Source organism: Vanellus vanellus (genome assembly GCF_965231255.1).
Source record: "Vanellus vanellus genome assembly, chromosome: 2".
Classification (NCBI taxonomy): Eukaryota; Metazoa; Chordata; class Aves; order Charadriiformes; family Charadriidae; genus Vanellus; species Vanellus vanellus.
In genome coordinates, this window is record NC_138906.1 from 6486142 (window position 1) to 6504764 (window position 18623).

Consider the following 18623-nt stretch of genomic DNA (forward strand, 5'->3'; position numbering starts at 1 on the left):
AGTTACAGACCTTGCCGGGGCAGCAGGCACAGATTTCCCAGCAAGGAAAACCACCTGAGCTTTGTTTCTGGTATGTTGCAAAGAAGAGGATGTGACATCCATCATTTTCATAAACAGGATTGCCACATGGAGTGTATTTGTGTGGCCAGATCCTATACACAGGATTACAGCTCAGCCAAGGAATTTCTTCCCTGTTGTGTCTCCGGGCATTTAGACTGGGAGGTCTTTGCAGAAAAAATGATCTTTCCATTTGTTTTCCATCTATGCTGTCCCCAGCGTTGTGGCACCAGGGCTGTAGGCAACAGCCCCACATGGTTCCTGGTGCTGTGAACAGTGAGAAGAGTCACCGCAGCTGGTGCTCGACTTCCCAAAGGCAGAGCCCAGCCTGCTCCGCCAAGGTGACACTGTCAGCTCCCTTACAGCGCTTCGTATTTTAGCATCTACTTCTTTTAAAGGTCTCTGAATAAGGCAATTTTCCCCTTTTCTACCGTTTCTCGCCCCTTGAATTTATTCTTACAGCCATCTCCTGCTTTGCACAGTAAGCTGCAATGTTATAATAACTCAGGAGAGACTCTCAAGGACACATCGAACTCTTGATTCTCAGTGAAGAAAAGCCAGGACTGCATGTGCCAGTGAAAAGTATCCCATTGAGAGGCTAAGGACAGCTGTCTTCCTCCAAATCGAGGTGTTCCTGCTCTTTCTGTTTGTTCACCCACCTCTGGTTCCAGCTGCACAAGCTCCCTTGCATCTGTGTCAGGCCAAGTGAAAAGCACTTTTGCCTGAGGTGTGAGCCCCCCCCCCCGAAGCTGATCAGAAGGTACTCAGGTCCCTTGTGCTGGCAGAGATATGGAGAAGAGGGATCAAAGTCCAGGTGATAACACATTCAACACAGCCTAACTATTTTCTATTAATTTTCTGTGTACATTTTCTATTCCCACAATGTTGAGTTGTGAACATTTTCTTCTTTTCCAAAAATAATACAATATAATAATAATAATATAATAACAAATACTTATTTTCCTGTATGAAGCAGGGAAAAGGATTCTTTTGAGCCAACTCTACTGAGCAGCCTACGTTAACTTTTCCACCAGATGACCCGAAACACTCCTCGGTTGTCCTTGAAGGAAGCAAAAGCTAAAGCAAAGCTCGCAGCCTGTAACAACCTCATTTATGATGCAACCACTAGAGGAAAGTAAAACCCCCGGTTGCACCGGAGTTACATATATCATGTGCTGGTCTAGACGCCAGGCTGTGGGTAGCTCAGCATTTTCTACCTGCTCAGCCCTGACCACTGCTATTCACCACGTCATTCCTAACCTTGGCAAAAGTTAGCACTTTGTGCGAGTCTGAGCTTTTAACGAGGGCTGCTGAGCTCCTGGGAGACTCTCAGGTTTGCAGCATCCGCAGGGAGTGCAAAGGACCATCTCATGGAGGATTTAGCTCTCAGAGTATGACACAAGGATGCTGGGATGCAGATAAGGGAAGATCAGCGCTGGTTTGTGCTGTTCCTGACAAAGCACACAAGGGTGGGAAAGAGAAGTGATATACATGTTTTTCTCATGCTGTCTGATACAGTCGGGAAAAATGGGCAAGTCCGTGGGCATGAGTCTTTTGGTGATGTCTCCTTCTACCAAATGGTTGAATGAGATTAAATAACCCACTTGCAATTTGTGTTTTGTAGCTTACAGTTCCAGTGAATAATAATGTATTTAAAGGATCCTTCTCCCCCCCCCTCCCCCAAATGATTCATCATTTATAGATTTTGGGAGCACTTGCGATCCATTAAATTTAATAAACCTGCTCTGGAGAACATTGTACGGGCCCTCAGATAATAAGGGCAGAGGACCAGACTGACTGCTCTACACTCACATTTTCAATTAGATTGCACAACAGCCCTTGCGTGCGGGCGATGAGGAATGGGAGCAGTCGCTCCATCACTCTCTTGTTAGATGAGACTTTTGGCACACAATCTGCCAGCATTTGTTGCCTATGAATTATGGTTTCTCTAGCATCTTAAATCCTTAAGCTTTTTGGAAGTTTTCTGGAGGCGTGTTTCATTTCTACTAATAAAGTACTGTTTCAGGACCCTTGTCTCTTGATCAGAGGGCTGAGAGGGAGGGAAGGAGGCCATGAGTCCTGGGTGGGAGCAGGGCCAGTGGGACCAACCAGGTGCGATGCCTCCTCAGTCCTGACCTGCAAGTCTCCACGAAACATGGAAGATTCTCTCAGGAGGTTCCAGGGAGGGGCGATTTGAAAGGGGTTATTGCAGAAGTACTTTCTTGCACAGCCCTAATTCAGTGAGACGGCTCTGTTCTCTGGGGAAGTATCACCTGAGCTGGTGAAAAGCCCCCCTACAGTCCCGCCCTGAGCTGGAGGAGATGACACACAAAAGCCAGAACGATGGATGACTGGAGAAGCTTGTAAACACTTTAAAGCCTATTTGTGCTTTGCTGTTAAGTTTATTTGCCTGCTGCAAACAAGATAACAAGACAGCAGCTTGGAAATAATTATTCACTGATATTTTTGCAGAAGAAGGACCTGAGCCCCATGCTGGTGAGTGCTACACAGGTACAGCTGTCAGTGGTCCTTGCAAAACTCCTGGCTTGAGCAGACAAGATGGACACAAGGTAGGGAAAAGGGCAGGACAAGCAGGGAGGTGTAGTTTTGGGGTGAGGATGGGAACAGACAGTTAGCCTTATTAAGGGCTAATTAGCAAAGGCTGTAGAAATGGGCAGGCTTAAGTGATAAATTCTGACAGTTGTGGTTAAGAGGTTTGGAGAAAGTGTTGTGGGACCTGCTGTTCCAGTTGTGCCTCTCTTCCAGTAAGGGAGAAGTGCTTGATGCCCCATGCTGTGAGGAAGGTAAGATGGGGGGGACAAGTAACGCCGGAGCAGAGAGGACAAGGGGAAACAAAGCCACAGTACTCTTGTCTGTGCATGACGCTCTACAGAGGCAGTTACTGGAAAAAAGAGCTGGATCTGTAGGTTACTATTCCTTTTATCCCTCTGCTGTGATTTGGTGTGCTGAGGCACTGCCTTGTTAGAGGAGCTCATCAATGCAGTAAGAACTGCATTGTCAAATGAACATCCTCTCTCATTCCTGAAGGACCGGTGGAGTTTGCATCTGTGCTGGGTCTTCTGCCACATCCCTCACTTTGGTTGCTTGTTTTCCAGAAGAGCCTGTTGGCTTGCTGGAGAGCAGGCTCACCTGCAGTGGGTCCAGCTGTGCATGCCAAGGGCTTTGGCAGCTTCAGCATTTATCTTGGCCACAAGAGCTTCAAGGCCACCTCTTTGCTCATGAGAGCTCACTTTATACGACAAAGCTTGTAGACAGCAAGGCAGACGAGGGCAGCTCACCACAGGGCCCACAGGGGAAGAGTTGAGGTCTTAAGTCATGACTGTTGGAACCACAGCATACTTTTTCATTCCTTAAAAAGCTCTACTATGTTCCCTGGTGGGGAATTTTCTGGTGAATGCCAAAATATGAGAAAATGGGCACAGGAGAGCTATTTTGAGTGATATTTTTGGTGCTGGTAGCGCCAGGTGTGCTGGACAGCCAGCCAGGAGAGAAACCCCTCAGCCCTGAGTTTCACAGGGTCACCTGTGGTGTGGGTCTGGACACTCCAGATCCAGTCATTATTAGCATAAGTCCTTGATTTACCAGCTCAGTAAGTCCTCTGTTTATGTTCTTTTCTCCCCTCCTTCCATCCACCTCCTGCCCCATCTCAGACCATCTAGGTCCAAACCTCCAAGAAGTGTTCATTCAGGTTACCCATTGGTCTGTTTTGCAGTGAGAAAGCAAGGTAAATGCTGACATAGCTCCAATTCCACTTCCCTGTTCCTCCACAGGGCCCTTGGTGACTCACCAACTTGTCCATGAGATCAGAGTGTCAGCATCAGGTAGGCCTTTTGCAGCACTGAAGGGCCAGAGCATCTTCCTTGTGCCACCTAGCCAGGGACACCATAAGGCTGGAGCCGTGCCCTGGAGTACATCCAGGTGGCATCTCTCAGAGGTGTAACTCAGACACAAGCTGTGACAGCCATGGAGCAGAAGGCTTTTGCTTCATACTTGCGGGGAGAGGGAGGCGTAAATGGGTTGGAGGTAAATGTTTCCTTGCACTGATGTTGTTCAGGTGCTTGTGACAATGAGGGCAAGTGGTATTTGGGAGCACCCTGATGTGCACTGCTGCACAGATGGAGCTGCAGAGCCTCTTCTGCTGTCAGTATCATCTGGAGGAGCTGGGTCACCCAGCCTGGCCAGGCTCCTTGGGAAATTCCCAGAAAAGCTCTAGGCCTGAGTCTCCAAAAAGCTGACGCATGTTTGGCAGCCCTGGGGGAGGAAAGCCTCATGCCCCCTGGATGGCCCTGGTTGGGAATCCTGCTGGTGACTCAGTGCTGTGGGATGGCGAGAGTTGCTCCAGTCTCCAGAGAATCCCTCCAGCAAAAACCTAGTGGTGACAGGCTCAGGAGAGAGAGCTGCTGCAGCAAGGATGTGTAGGGTGGCAAGACCTGACAGCAAACACTCCTGCCCAGGACCAGAACATCTTCTCTCATTTCCCTCCGCCAAGGCCACCAGCATTTGGGCTGAATGTTTCCTAAAGCTGTCACAAGCAGCAGGCCAGTTCATTTGGCACTGTGATGGTCCCAAACAAGGAGCACAAGTCTTCGATAAGCTGTAAGCCAGGGCACTACGCAGCCTGCCCTGACAGTGAGGGAAGTAACTGTGTATTTTGGGGTCTAAGGAGAACAGAAAGGCCATCAATCAGTAAGGCAATGGTCAGTGGAGAGCAATTCTTTGTCCCCAAAAAAGACCTAAAATAAACTTTAGCTCTTTTGCTTGGTTCTGATCAATTACATCCACAGCTGTTTCAGGTGGTCTCGTGGTGGCTTTGAACATGGGTGTCAACCTGGAAGGATATTTTGGGCACATCCAGAGGTGCTGAGCTTTGCAGCAGGATTTGGCCACACATGTGCGTGGGGTTGGAAGGTTTGGGAGGCAAACAGCTTCCAGTCTCTCAAGTGTGTTCCTTAGGTAGATAGCACAACAGCTTGAAGGTATTACCACATGGGTTTACTTGGCCGGCATTAAAATACAGCAGGAAAGGATTTTTTTTTTTTTTGCCTGAGAACATGCATGGGTTTTTATGCAGCTGTTTTGGTGACAGGAGAGCTGGGCTAGGAGGGGCTCGATGACATTGTTAGATGTCTAGTTACACTGATTCCAGGGGAGTGCATCCTCCGACGCAGGCAGAGCACGGCTCATTCATCCTAACACAGATGTCTGAAATAGAGTGGATGAATCATGTCTTCTCAAGTGTGAGCGCTTTCTCCATTGACTACAAAGAGAGACGAGAGTGACTGGCTCAGTGGTAGGAGCTGACACACAGACATCTAAAACTGAGAGGTGGGTCTCCTCCAGACTAACTGCAGCGTAGCATGGAGGCAGCCAAGCTTATGTTTAACTGACCACCGTGGGCATGGGCAGAGGTCTGATGCAGCAGCGTGGTACTGTATGATCTGGGGAGGGTATGGCATGAAGGCAGATGGTTTGTGAGGAGCATTGTCCTGCTGGTAGGTCCTGGAGTAGCTAACTTAGTGGGGCATTTTTAGAGGCACTTGAGTCCATTAGCATGGGCTGGGAAACCTTCATGCACCTTCAGAAGGTGTCTTCTGCTCCTGCTTATGTCCACTCACAAATGAGACACAACTAATTGTTTGGGTGCTGTGATCTAGGTAAAGTCCTAGCTCAAGTACAACACTAGTGGTTTAAATGTCCAGGGAGCATTTAAATGCCAGGGCCTGCCAGCCTTCTAAAACCATCTCTCTGTGGTCTCTCGCCCCAGTGACATTTGTGGGCTGTGTAAGTGCTCCTCATCTACTCCAGTGCAAAGTCATCCAGCCTCATTCAAATGAAGCTGGCTTGGGCCAAGCCCTTGACTTTGCACCAAAGAGGATGAAGGGGGCTCATGCTTCCTTTGGGTATAGCTCCATGCTGACCTACAGCTGCTGGAAGATGGTGAAGGGATCTTGACCTGCAGAGGCTGAGCCCGTTGGGTGCAGAAGGTGGCAGCCTGTGGGGAGAGTTTGATGAAGGTCCTGCCTCGAAGGCCCTGGAAAGAAGCCTTCCAGGAAAGCAAAAGTTTGACCTTGGTACGCAGGACTTGCATGAGAAAAGTGACGCCAGTCAACAGGCACTGCATCCTCAGGGAAGCCGGGATGTCTGTTCCGGGTTGGTATTTTTATTTCCCTGGACCACCAGCCACCAAATCCAGTTCAGAGCACCCCATGTCCCTCTCTCCGTACTCTGGGAGCCACCAGAGCCCACATGGTGGCACTGCGACCCAGCGTCCTGGTTTGCCACTTTTGCTCTCGGTGGGAGCGGGTTGTGACCAGCAGCTGCTGGGTGCCGGGAGGTACGAACCTGGCAGCAGGCCTGGGACAGCTTAGTCCTGTCTGCACGAGCCGTGAGCCGTGCCGGACAGCATGGCAGGGAACACGACTACCCCTCTGCAATTCACCATAGCGCCAGCCTCTCCAAGGCTTGGCTTTGTCCCCACCAATGCTGCCAGCACGAAAGTCACTTCTTCCTCATGCCGCAGGTGACACAAAGCACATGCTGGGCTCAGCAGCTGATCGGGACGTGCTCGCTGTTCTTTTGCTGCTGGGAGGAGGTGGGGGTTGGTTTAAAGAGGATGAAGGCCCTGTCTCCTCCACTTAACAAAATGGCCAAGCAGTTTCTGGATTGAGGTGAGGGTCTGCGGGTGACCCTGGCTCCTTCACCCAGAGCAGCTGCCACCAAACAGCCTCGTCCTGTGTCCGTGCGTCTGACTTGAAGTCTGTGGCCAAACTCTTCGATCATGTGCAGGAGCAATGAGCCTAAACCCAATGACCCTATGAGCCCCTGTGACAAAGCAGCGGCTGGCCCCAGCGTTCAGCCTCAGCCAGATGTCCTCACACATTATGCACTTGCCACCAGCTGATTTTTCAGATAAAGACAGCAGTGTTTCCAAACAACCCTTCATCCTGGAAGGAGTAAGCTGCTTCACACCCCAGGGGCTTGCTGTTTCCAGCTTGCACCCCCTTCCCTGGGGAGATGCCTGGTGGGGCTCCTCATCCTGCCCCGCTGCCTGCTGAGGAGCAGATCCCTTGTCCTTGTCTTGCTCTCAGTCGCTTTGATGTAGACGCTTGTAGCAACAAAGCAGCTCCCTGCGCCTGGGCTGTCTTCAGGAGGGGGTGACTCATACATCACCTGTAACCGAAGCCGGGGACCTTTTGTAACTTCTTCGGCAGCTAGGACTACAGATCATTCCAGATGAATGGAGGCCTAAGTAGTTACAATTCATAGGAATTAATCAAGCTGTTCTGTGCCGTGTACATCATTTAAATCACTAAAGCGCTCCTACTGGCATCACTTGGTGGCAGCCTATTTTCATGGCAGGGAGTCTGTTTATAGAGGAGCAGAGCGGTCCCCTCCACCCTCCCACTGCTGGGTCGGGTGGGCAGAGGGATGCTCAGTCATGGTGCCATCCTGGTGCCTGCGACGTTGCTGCAGCCTCCTGCTGCCCCACTGGGCTCAACATGCAGAGCTGGGAATAAGCTCCTGGAGGAAAGCGTGCCATTAGCACTTTGTGCAGTAAAGCCCAGGGGATGCAGCTAAACAGAGGCTGAGCTGCCTCCAAGGAAAACGGCCAACAAAAACACCCCACCCCCTCCCATCCCGTTGTCGTAGGGTATGTTATGAAGTGGGAGGTGGAAAGCATAAAGAGTGGAGTCTGTGTGGTTACTTCTAACTATGTCTTGGGAGGAAGCAAACTGTAGGGGAGGTTTTTCCCTTTACCATCAACTTCCCCTGAAATGAAGAGAGCCACCGAGATGCTTCTGTACAGAGAGCTGAGGCAGCAAAACAAGGCAAGGATGAGCAACACTTGTTCTTGCCCAAAACCCTTTCCAGTCCCTTCTTCTTTCCCAGGTTAAGTGAGCCCGGCTCCTATGGGGGATGCTGCCTCTGCCAGACATAGGCCTGGATCCTCCCCCAAACCCCAGACTGTCTCTTCAAGCCCAGGTGAGCTGGAAGTCTCCCTGAGGCCAAGTTTTCAGGTAAGTTGCCCCACAAGGCTCAAGCTCTGGTTACAGTCCCAGAAAAACAAAGAGGACGAGGTCACGCAGCTGTCCTCCCTTCCCAGGCAGGGTGAGCCCAGTTGCATTTCTTCCCATTTGCCTGGAGCTGACCCAGGTAAAGGTCACCCAGCCAAAGTAAACCCAGGGGACACTGTTAAAGATGCACATGCGGTACAGTCCAGCTCTCAGGTGTGGGGAGAAGTGGCCTTCAGCAGAAGGTGTAACAAACTGTTGAAGAAGTGACAACATTTTAATGCATCCCAAACATATGGGCACAAAAATATCTGGCTCTGCCTGATCTACCTTGTTTCTGAGCTCTAGGTCCTTGGGAAGAGCGCTGTATTAACATGGATGAATTGTTTCTTGTCCCCAAGACATTTCTGGTGTCTTTGCTTAGCCCTGCACTGTGCAGAATAAAATGCCTTTAGATGTCAACGTGGGAGGCACTTCATAATCCCCTGAGAAAGATCTTATCCTGCAACCTAATGTAGGATCAAAAGTGTTCTCAAGCATCAGCCCGTTGATCCTGCAGTGGAAGTTGCACAAGATGCATCTATATGCAAGACCCAAGGTGTCCTTCAGGGTGACATGTGCTTTGCCACAAAAAGGCTTTAAATCTTTAATGGGAAAGTGCACTTTGTTCCTCTCTACGAACACAGTAAAAGGCTTTAAATAATAGCTGTTCATGTGGCCCTGAAAAAGGTTGCCATGTGGCTGAACTCTATAAATCTGGACATTTGCTGAATTGATTTTGCCAAGAAACATAACTACGGCTGAAAAATGAGCTGGAAGGATAAGACAGTGGTTGCTTGCAGGTGCCATGCTGCTGCTGCTGCTCTGCAGAGAGCTTTGTTCCTTACACAAAAACCATATCAAAGCCCACTGTAGTAGTGGGAAGCTTTTGGGTGGCATGGAGAATTGCTAGATGAAGCTAAAACCCTCTCACTGTACAGGAACAGGACAGGCTTTAACCCAGTCACTGCGAGAGGAGAGGAGACGAGCCAAATTAGATGCCATTACACAGAACTGCGAATCCAGGTCGACTGCTGTGATGCATTCCCTCTCTGGTTATGAGAGCAGAGAGTGGCTGCTGTCTCTTGCTTCCAAAGCTGATGAACATGGTGTGGTTTTTTGTTTGTTTGTTTGTTTTCCTTATATGCTTGTGTAATTAAAATGCTCTTGTTTTGCCAGTAACATTCACTTATGCAATACTGGTTATACCAGTACAGATGTACTCAGGAACAAGCAAACTACCAAATTACCTTTTGGTTTTTTCTTTTTTTTTTTTTTTAAATGAGGATGTTCATACACAAAAGGCATCATGCTGGTAACTGGAAGAGTTTAAATTCATGCCTGCATTTTTAGAGATGCAACTTCCCAAGCAGATGAGTACTAATAGCCTTCCAGTGCATGGATCTGTTTGTGGGATGATGCTGAGTGGCTTCCCCATGCACCTCTGGAGCCAACAGGGTGTCTGTGCCCCTGGATGTCTACATGATGGCAATTTCATCAAGCCCATAGGTGTCCATGTTTGATGAGCTGAACAGCTCCCAGGTTTCATTGACACTATTGATTAGATCTGCATTGACTACATTGGTAATCTTGTTCCAGGTGGACACATACGTGTGGGCACCCAGATGTGACTGTCTTAACCTGGAAGTTGAACTAATCCCCAGTGTCCCTCATCAGTGCTTGGGGGCAGATGATCTATCCTGCTCTATTTCTTCCTGACCCTAAGGTGAAGCTGAGGGCATAACCCATGCACATCTTCTGGAGGGAATTCCCTTGGTGCTAGAGATTCCAGAATTACCTGGATCTTGAGCTTCCTTCACTGTCACTCCTGACACAAGAGGATGGATTTGGGCAAGAAGCCAAATGGTCTTAGAAGTTTTGTCTATACTGTTATATCAAATGTGCCTAGTAAAGTCTACTAGCATGGAACAACCCATTTTCATTTTATTGAACTTGAATACCATTTGAAACAAAGGGAGTTGCAAGCTGCATGTTGGGAATGGGTCTTTCCAGGAATTGTTTGGGACAGTGCTTGTTGGTGTGAGCATAAACCAGCCAGGGACTGTGCTAATGGTCTAAAAGTACGTCTCATCAAGTTCCAGTAGCAGGGAACATTTCTTGGCACTGCTTAATTTACTAGCGCTGATGATGCCAGAAATAGCAAGAAATCTTATGTTTTCTTCCCCTCCTGCTTGGTTGGTAAGAAAGGTATGTCCTCCATTTAGTATCTTTGGAGGAGATATCCATACTCTGATTAATTTCTTTTGTCTCTCTCACATGATGTGGTAGAATATTCAACCTTCATTTTCTTATATCCTTGTTTCTGGATATAGCTCCTTAATACAAGTTGTCCTGTAGTCAGACAAAGTGAAACTATCCTGAAAGAAGACTTTGAGAAACCTCCTTAGAACCTGCCAACCAAAGCATGCAATCAGTGCAGAAAAGATGCAAGGTCACAGTCAGGTGTCTTACTTGCTAGCTCTTCCTTTTCAGTGCTACTTGAACCCCTTGGCACGAGGGAAAGTGATATATTTAAGTTTTTAGCCAGTTTTCAGGCCATGAACAATTAACCTTCTCTGAAACCTCCATCCTTGGCCCATGGAAAGGCTTACTTTGGAAACCAAGCAGAGATGGACCAAGAAACTGAGAGCAAAGGTGGTGCAGGATCATCTGTTTCTCTCAAATTAGCTTTTTCCACTAATGTTGAAAAAATCCTTCCATCCATCTTCCCATGTTTCAGGTTGTTGAGGACTTGTTTCAAAGTCTTTGTGTCCAATGCAAGATTCACAGCATGTGATCATTTTTAAATGCTTTGTGGATGATTTTAGCAGCCAAAATGTGCCCATCGTTCCAGTAAAATAACCTTCTTTATTTCCAGCTAGAGCTTTTTATTTCTCTATAAATATTGACAGGAAGGGTGACTCAAAAGATAACTGTATCCAGGACTGTTTGCTGCAGTATTACTGCTTTGGATCCCACTGTCATCCCTCCTTACCATCATGTTGTTGTTATGTTTGCAACAAAAAATGTGGTGAGCCAAACGCATTTCTTACATGTTATCGTATTATCTGTAACCCAGCAGTTGATGCTACAGTAAAGGGTCTGCTAAGTTCACTTTATCTGACTATGTTGGTTTTTTGACCTCAGAAAAATACAAATAAACTTGAGAGGAAAGGACAGTTTTGTTGTGAAAGCTGGAGGGTGTATCAGTTCCTCTCTTCTCCTTCCCACACAGTATGTGGTGATCCCAGTTTTGTCTCCAGTGGGCATTGAGCCACCAGCAAAGTGGAGCAGTTGCAACAGGAGATCCTGAAGGACCACCTGCAGGACAAGCCATGCTGGCAGAGAGGACGTGTTTGTTCAGATGCTTCCTTGAAAATCTGAGTTGCAATTAATTGATACTTTCCAAATAAAAGGAGTTATCAGATAATCCCCTTCCACATGCAGTGTGGGTGTGATGGCCACAACAGGACCACTCCAGAAATGAGAAAAATACTTTGTCTGTGTAAGGACCATTTCTGCACAATTTTGGCCGGTGGAATGATGATGGTTTCAGACTACATGGCCACCACCTTCCCCTGTGGTTTTGGAGGAGAATTTAAATAGACTATTTTTCAAGAGAGAAAGGGCTGTAGTCTCCTTTCCCCTCCCCCTCTTCCCACTGACATTTTTAGCTCTAAGTCTTCAGGCTGCGATAGGTGACAGTTGCGTTTTGTGGCCAAACAGCTTCCCTCTTTCAAATGAGACAACTTTTGAAAACAACACACAACAGGAAAAAGTTAGCAAAACCAAATGCTATTTTCATGGGGGCTTTTCCAAGACCACCGCTTCTGTTTTGCTGCACCTTTGACAACAAGACACAAATAGTTTCGACTATAGCAAAGGCTCAAACCATAGTTATGCAGAGTAGTCCTCTCTCTTGCTTGCCATGTTTTCTTATTTAGAAAAGGAAACAAAGTGTTTGAGAGGCTGAAAATACTGACTTTTCAAGTGGCCTTTTTCAAGGTGTATTTGAATACCAAACATGATGATCTTTAGATCTTGAACTGATGAAATATTTAGTAGTCCTTCACGACATCGATTCAAAATCTTTTTAAGACTGGAAAAGATGGTTATTACCAGACCCCCTCACAACACAGAGAAGAGGCCTCTGGTCCTTTGTGTCAGTTTTTTAACGTATGGTTGAACTACAGCATTTTCTGTTAGAACATGTTCAGTCTTCATTTAAAGTCCCTGGGTGATGGAGAATCTACTGTATATATAGATATGTTGTTGCAACGGTTCATTACCTTTGCCATCAGAAGATGTGTACTTCATTTCTAGCCTGAATTGGTTGGATTCATCTTATCTAAATTTAGGTGTTTACAGTGTAGACGTCCACAGCTGAGCTGATCACCTGAGTCTCATCAGATTCAAAAGAGAGAAAAAGGCACTTTGTGGCGGGATCCATCTGCCCTATTTTAGCTGTCTCTTTTGGGATGAGAGTAATCTCACCCTGCAGTCTATCAGCTGCGTTGGCTGGATGTCTATTGGCAATATAAGGGCCTGGAGTAACTAAACCGAGATGCAGTTGTCTACACTTAGATGAATGCTGCTTGACACATCTAACATCTGGCTGCTGTTAACCCTTTCCCTACTGTTCACCTTCAGAAATCTCAGCCCCCCCTTGGAAGAAGCAGCTGAGACTCAAGTCACTTTCTACTGTCTTGGATAAATTGAAGGGATTGAGCTTTCTAAGTCTTTTCCAGACTTGTCATCACTGGAGCTTTTCCCTGAGCTCTTGCCAATTTCAAAACGGCATCTGTAAAAAGAAGATTCCCAGATTGGCCCTGCTAGTGTGCAGGTAGGGCGATGTTCACTGTTGTACACACTACCTAGATCTTTTCCTCTCTTTACACACCTAGAGTTAATGTTTGGCTTCTGACCATTGCACCACACTGGGAATTTATACTGCCCCACATCGTTTGGGGAAGTTGTGATCAGCTACATCCCTTTCAGAAAAACATCCCTGATCTGTCAGCGCAGCGTATACTGACCCTGCACTGAATGGGATTCTTCATGTGAGCCACAGTTGGCCACACGCTCTTTGTTGGTCTGTGTAATTATCTGGTACTCTTATCCTTTTTTCGTCTGTTTATTTAATGTTGTCAGCACATGCTATCTGGAATGATTTGGTTTTCATTTTTTCTTTCTAAAGTCACAAAGAGCATGGACGCAACCAAGGACATGTCCCATCTTCTGGAAGTACTCCTGGGGGATAAGAATTCCCCAGTTTAAATAAATTGCTGTCATGTACCGTAAACTACTTCCCTAGTTTAATATGGGTTATGCTGACTGCAGAGGTTTGGGTGCTATCATCACTTGTGACTGAACCATACAGCTTCTGGAGTCTGAGCATTTTATGGCAACAGCTACTCATGCCTTTCATCTTTGTGACTTCACTTTTGAACTCACAGATGACGCTTTCAAGATTCTTTTAATCCCACACCTTGATGTTATTTGTGCCCCTGACTTCTACCTCCTTCCTGGGTGCTCTCAACACTGCTGCTGCTGTGATGTTGTTGGTACCAGTTTGAGGATGACTGACCTGGAGCTACTGCAGGGTCACATACAGGTGCTGCAGAAGGCTAATGTGTGCTAGACTCCCTCATACCATTCATTTTGAACAAGCACACAGCCCTCAGGGGCAAAGGAAAATTACTGTATGAGCCCAGTTCGGCAAAGTGCACACGCCAAGAGAACCTTTAAATCATAGGACTCTACATGAAAGTTCAGTGAGTGTAGGACTGAGTGTGGACAGAAATGGCAGGATTCAACTCACACAGCTTTAGATGTCTCCAACGGTAGATGTCAATGGCCGAGATGCATTCTTCCCTGGAAAGAAAAAAATATATGTATATTTGAGATGTATTATCAGAGCCCCAAAGTTAACTGTCAGCATACAAATATTAGCGTGTCTTTTTGTTGAGAAAAACAAATTTTTGAGAAAACAAAATTTTTGTTGTGACTGGAAAGCTGCCTGGTGGAAAAGGACCTGGGGGTGTTGGTCGATAGCCGGCTGAATATGAGCCAGCAGTGTGCACAGGTGGCCAAGAAGGCCAGCAGCATCCTGGCCTGCACCAGAAATAGTGTGGTGAGCAGGACCAGGGCAGTGATTGTCCCCCTGTACTCGGCACTGGTGAGGCCCCACTTCTAATACTGTGTTCAGTTTTGGGCCCCTCACTACAGGAGAGGGACGTTGAGGTGCTGGAGCATGTCCAAAGAAAGGCAATGAAGCTGTTGAAGGGTCTGGAGCACAAGTCTTATGAGGAGCGGCTGAGGGAACTGGGGTTCAGCCTGGAGAAAAGGAGACTGAGGGGAGACCATATCACTCTCTACAACTACCTGAAAGGAGGTTGTAGTGAGGTGGGGGTCGGTGTCATGGTTTAGGCCTCAAACTAGGACAGTTGGTCTCTTCTCCCAAGTAACAAGGAGGAAGTAGCCTCAAGTTGCACCAGGGGAGGTTTAGATTGGGTATTAGGAAAAAATTATTCACTGAAAGGTTTATCAAGCATTGGAACAGGCTGTCCAGGGCAGTGGTGGAATCACCATCCCTGGAGGGGACCTGTAGACCTGGCGCTGAGGGACATGGTTTAGTGATAACTTGGCAGTGCTAGGTTAATGGTTGGACTTGATGATCTTAAAGGTCTCTTCCAACTAAAATGATTCTATGAAAAGAATATAAGAGTAATTGCAGGTCTATCTAGTTCTGTGTCTCCGGCAGTGACCACGGGTGCAATTCTAAGAAAGAAAGTGAAAATGGAGCGATTGTGAATGGCAGTTCTCTGCAGTGTTTTCCCAGTAACCCACACACACAGCCCAGAGGCTTTCTGACCTGGATTGGTTTCTAGAATCATAGTACAACCTGTGATATTTTGAAATTTATAAATTTATCTCCCATGGGCTTCTCAAATCTCTCCTTGCACCCCTAAAAAGTTCTAACGTTCGGTGTCCTGTGACAAGTAGATCCGCAGCCCAACTCTGCACAGGATGAATAACTTTCTCCTGCTTGTTTTGAACATATCTCCTGCTTCTTCCATTTGATGCCCCCTAATTCTTGTGTTGGAAAAAAACGTCATCAGTTCCTACTTGTCTTCTCCCTTTCATTTATATTTTACTGCTTCTGGACAAGGTCTGAAAGCCAGGTGGAGGAGAGAGGACTTGATTGTGAAATGGATTTGACAGCTCCACACCTTCTGCTAGCCTTGGAGGCCTTGGAGAGGTGACCAGCAGCAGAAGGATTAGTATACACCTCCCCTGCCTACCACAACCTTCTCCCCTCTTGCAGACATTTTCTCAGGAGTGGGTGTAATACCTAATCTCACTTCCACCAGTCCAGGTTGTTTTGACAGAAAGACTTGTATGAAGCAAGCAGCAAAAGCCATGCAGTAAGAAAAGAAAAAAAATGCTTTTCATGGTCCCCGCACTATCTGCTGTGCAACACACACACACGTGCACTCTCAACCACAGATCTTATCAGGCTGGACTGTTTCCACTGAGAGGTGTCGTGCTGTTCTCCTCTGTCAGCGATGCGCACACAGCAGTTGTGGAGTTTATAGACTACTTTATTTTGGTAAGTAATCTCCAGATCTCTGCACTGCAAAAGGTCATGAATTCCTGACTTCTTAATAAGAAACACAGCTGCAAATGTTACCGTGCAAATAGAGCAGAAAGCTCCGGCGACTTTGGCATGTTGTGCCAAATGGGGGAAATGCAATGACACTGGTTCTGGAATGATGGATGTCCTGGTGGCGCCCAAGGTTGTTGCCTCTCCAAGGGTGGGACACACAGACCAATCAGGAGAAATTCATCTGCTCTAACCTGGATGACTGTGAGGGCTTGTGGCTGTTTGTACACCAGAGTCATGACAGGTGACCGGTATTGTCAATGCTAAGAAGTGGGTACTGCAATCAGATTTAAGCCTACCGGAGTCTCCTCCGTCTGTAGGTACTCCTGCCCAGGCAGCGTGGGCATTTGGGAATGGAGTTGGCATTGCAGCATCCTAAAATGAAACAAAGAAATGCAAGGCTGGCAACCAGAAAACTCTGTGCTTCAACTCCATTCTCAAAAATATTAGTCTGTCTCCATTTTGTGTGTCTGGTTTGTCAACATGAAAGCCTAACAGAGAGGAGAGATGGGCCTATGACTGAAACATCCTCCCCTCTGCTTTCTGAGGTCCCCAGCTTGTGTATCCCCTAGTAGTCAGATGCAGATGAAGCTCAAGGAAAGGACAAGCACTTCAGCATCTGTATTCTTCAAATGTTGGTTAGATAGGAGATGTTTGGCGTGTCAGTATAGCTCACTATGCCCATGGAGGAAGAGGGATGAGGACCAAAGCACATCTACAGATGGCTGCAGTCTCAAGCAGCCAGTCCCATGTGCCCTGGCTGGAAATACCAACTCAACATGTGGTGTCCCGGGCTGTAGCTTTTGTGGGAATCTCAAAATCACCAGTAGAAGAAACAAAAAAGAAACATCTAAACAGCCTTATTTTTAAAGCAAGGCAAGATGATGATCTCCTGTCCTGTTAGGTGCTGACTTTCCAGCAACTGCTCCCTGCCCCCTCCACTGTGCATCCTCCTTTGGGCTGTCAGATCAGACTAGATGATGCTTAAAGGCAGGAGGGGAAGAAAAGAGAAACAAAGAAAGAATTTCATCGCCCAGCTTATGATATCCTCGTGTGAGGGCTGGGGGTCAGCATTAGACTCTGGTTTCCACAGGAATCAAACTGTGGTCCCAGATGGGAATGAACCTTTGACGATGGCACAAGCCCATCGCCTGTGAGCTGGTATTTGAATTAGAACATGAGTGGGGAGCTGGTAGAGTCGGAGGGAGTGGGGAGCGGCAGATAATTTATGGGTAAGGTCTTCAAAAGAGCTCTGTTCCCATTCGGGACAATGGGAGCTACTGGGGGCTTCGCATGTTCTTGCCAATCTGGTCACGTAAGCACAAACTCCCTGATTTGGTTTATGAAGAATACCCTTCAGTCTGACACTGACCTCTAAAACAAATAGAGTATTGCGGCGCGCTGATGCCCCATTCATCACCGGGTGACAATGGGAGCCAGGGCCCATGAGCGAACAGCGTTTCATTCAGGGGAGGACTGAATCGCCCTGAAACACTCGTTGCAGCGCTGCCGGTACCAGCTCCGTGCTGCCCCGCGGGCACACTTCTGCGCCTGTCTGAGATGAAACCCCCTGGGAGGCCTCGGGATGCCGTGGCACTGTGGGGGAATCCTGTTTCACAGCATGCGGTTGGGTTGAGCTGTAGGGTGGGACATCCAGAGCGACCTAGGGATAGCCAGGAGGTGGGAGGGGTGAGGAGATCCAAGCCACCAGCTCACCCAGAAGCAGTGTCCCACTTTGCAAGAGGTGTCTCCTCACTCTGGGCTGAGTCAAGAGGCAGCACTGTCCCAGAGGGAAAAAGATGCCTGAGATATTGTCCCTTTCTGCGCACAGATGCACAGACCAAGAACTATGAGTGTAATACAGCTGTGGTGGAAGGCGATGGAGAAGCAGGAAGGCAGGGTTGAGAAGTGGTGGAGAGCTGGGCATGAAGCCTAGCAGGCCATGCTGTGCCATTGCCAGAGGGGTGGGCATCTGCAAACAGACCGTAACAGGGGCATTAGTAACTATCTAGATAACTTTTTTGGCTTCTCTGTTGCAGTCTTCAGCTTCAGGATGACTTTTCTCCAGCTATTTCTGCTGCCCACAGCTGTCTTTGTTGCTGTTCCTATGCATGAGGACAGAGGAGATGGCTGGTGGCAGGAGAAAACCACCTTATCAGTCTTCAGAGGAAGGTGCAGGGACCATTTGATGACCCTCTATAGGGAACCAGGCCACAGGAAGACTTTCTTCCCCCTCCCTAAGCCAGGCTGGGCTGAGCGCTAAAGCATGAGGGTGCATATGCCCACTTAGGTTTTTCTTCATTCCCATTCTCCATCAATGGTTAATTCCTCCTGAATGGGCCTTGGACTATCTGGTGATTGCGTTTGCTGGTCATGTAGCTAGAGCACAAAAGCAACCACAGTTCTACATATGCTCCTCATAAGGACCTCTGCAAATGACCAAAGTGAATATGCAGCGAGTCGTTCCCGTGTGCAGATATTAGCATGAAGTGTGCAATTACAGAGGTTCCTTCAGCAAATCGCCTGTGTACGTACAGATGTGTACGTTCACACTTTTAAAAGCCCGGTCTTTTCTAGGCAGGCATCAGGCCTGAGAGAAACGCTCCCACACATTTTCAGAGGGTGTTGTTTCAGGGACTAATTCTGCCAAGGACTTGCCTCTCTGAGAAAGTGGTCTTGCGCTGGTGCCTGAAAGACTGTAATGTGCAACATTATCTTTCAACAGACATCTGTGTTAACAACTGAAATGAAATGATGGCACATTAAAAACTTTACAGCGCTGTTGCGAAACACTCGCCAAAAAAACCACCCTGAGCTGCTGCTGTAGG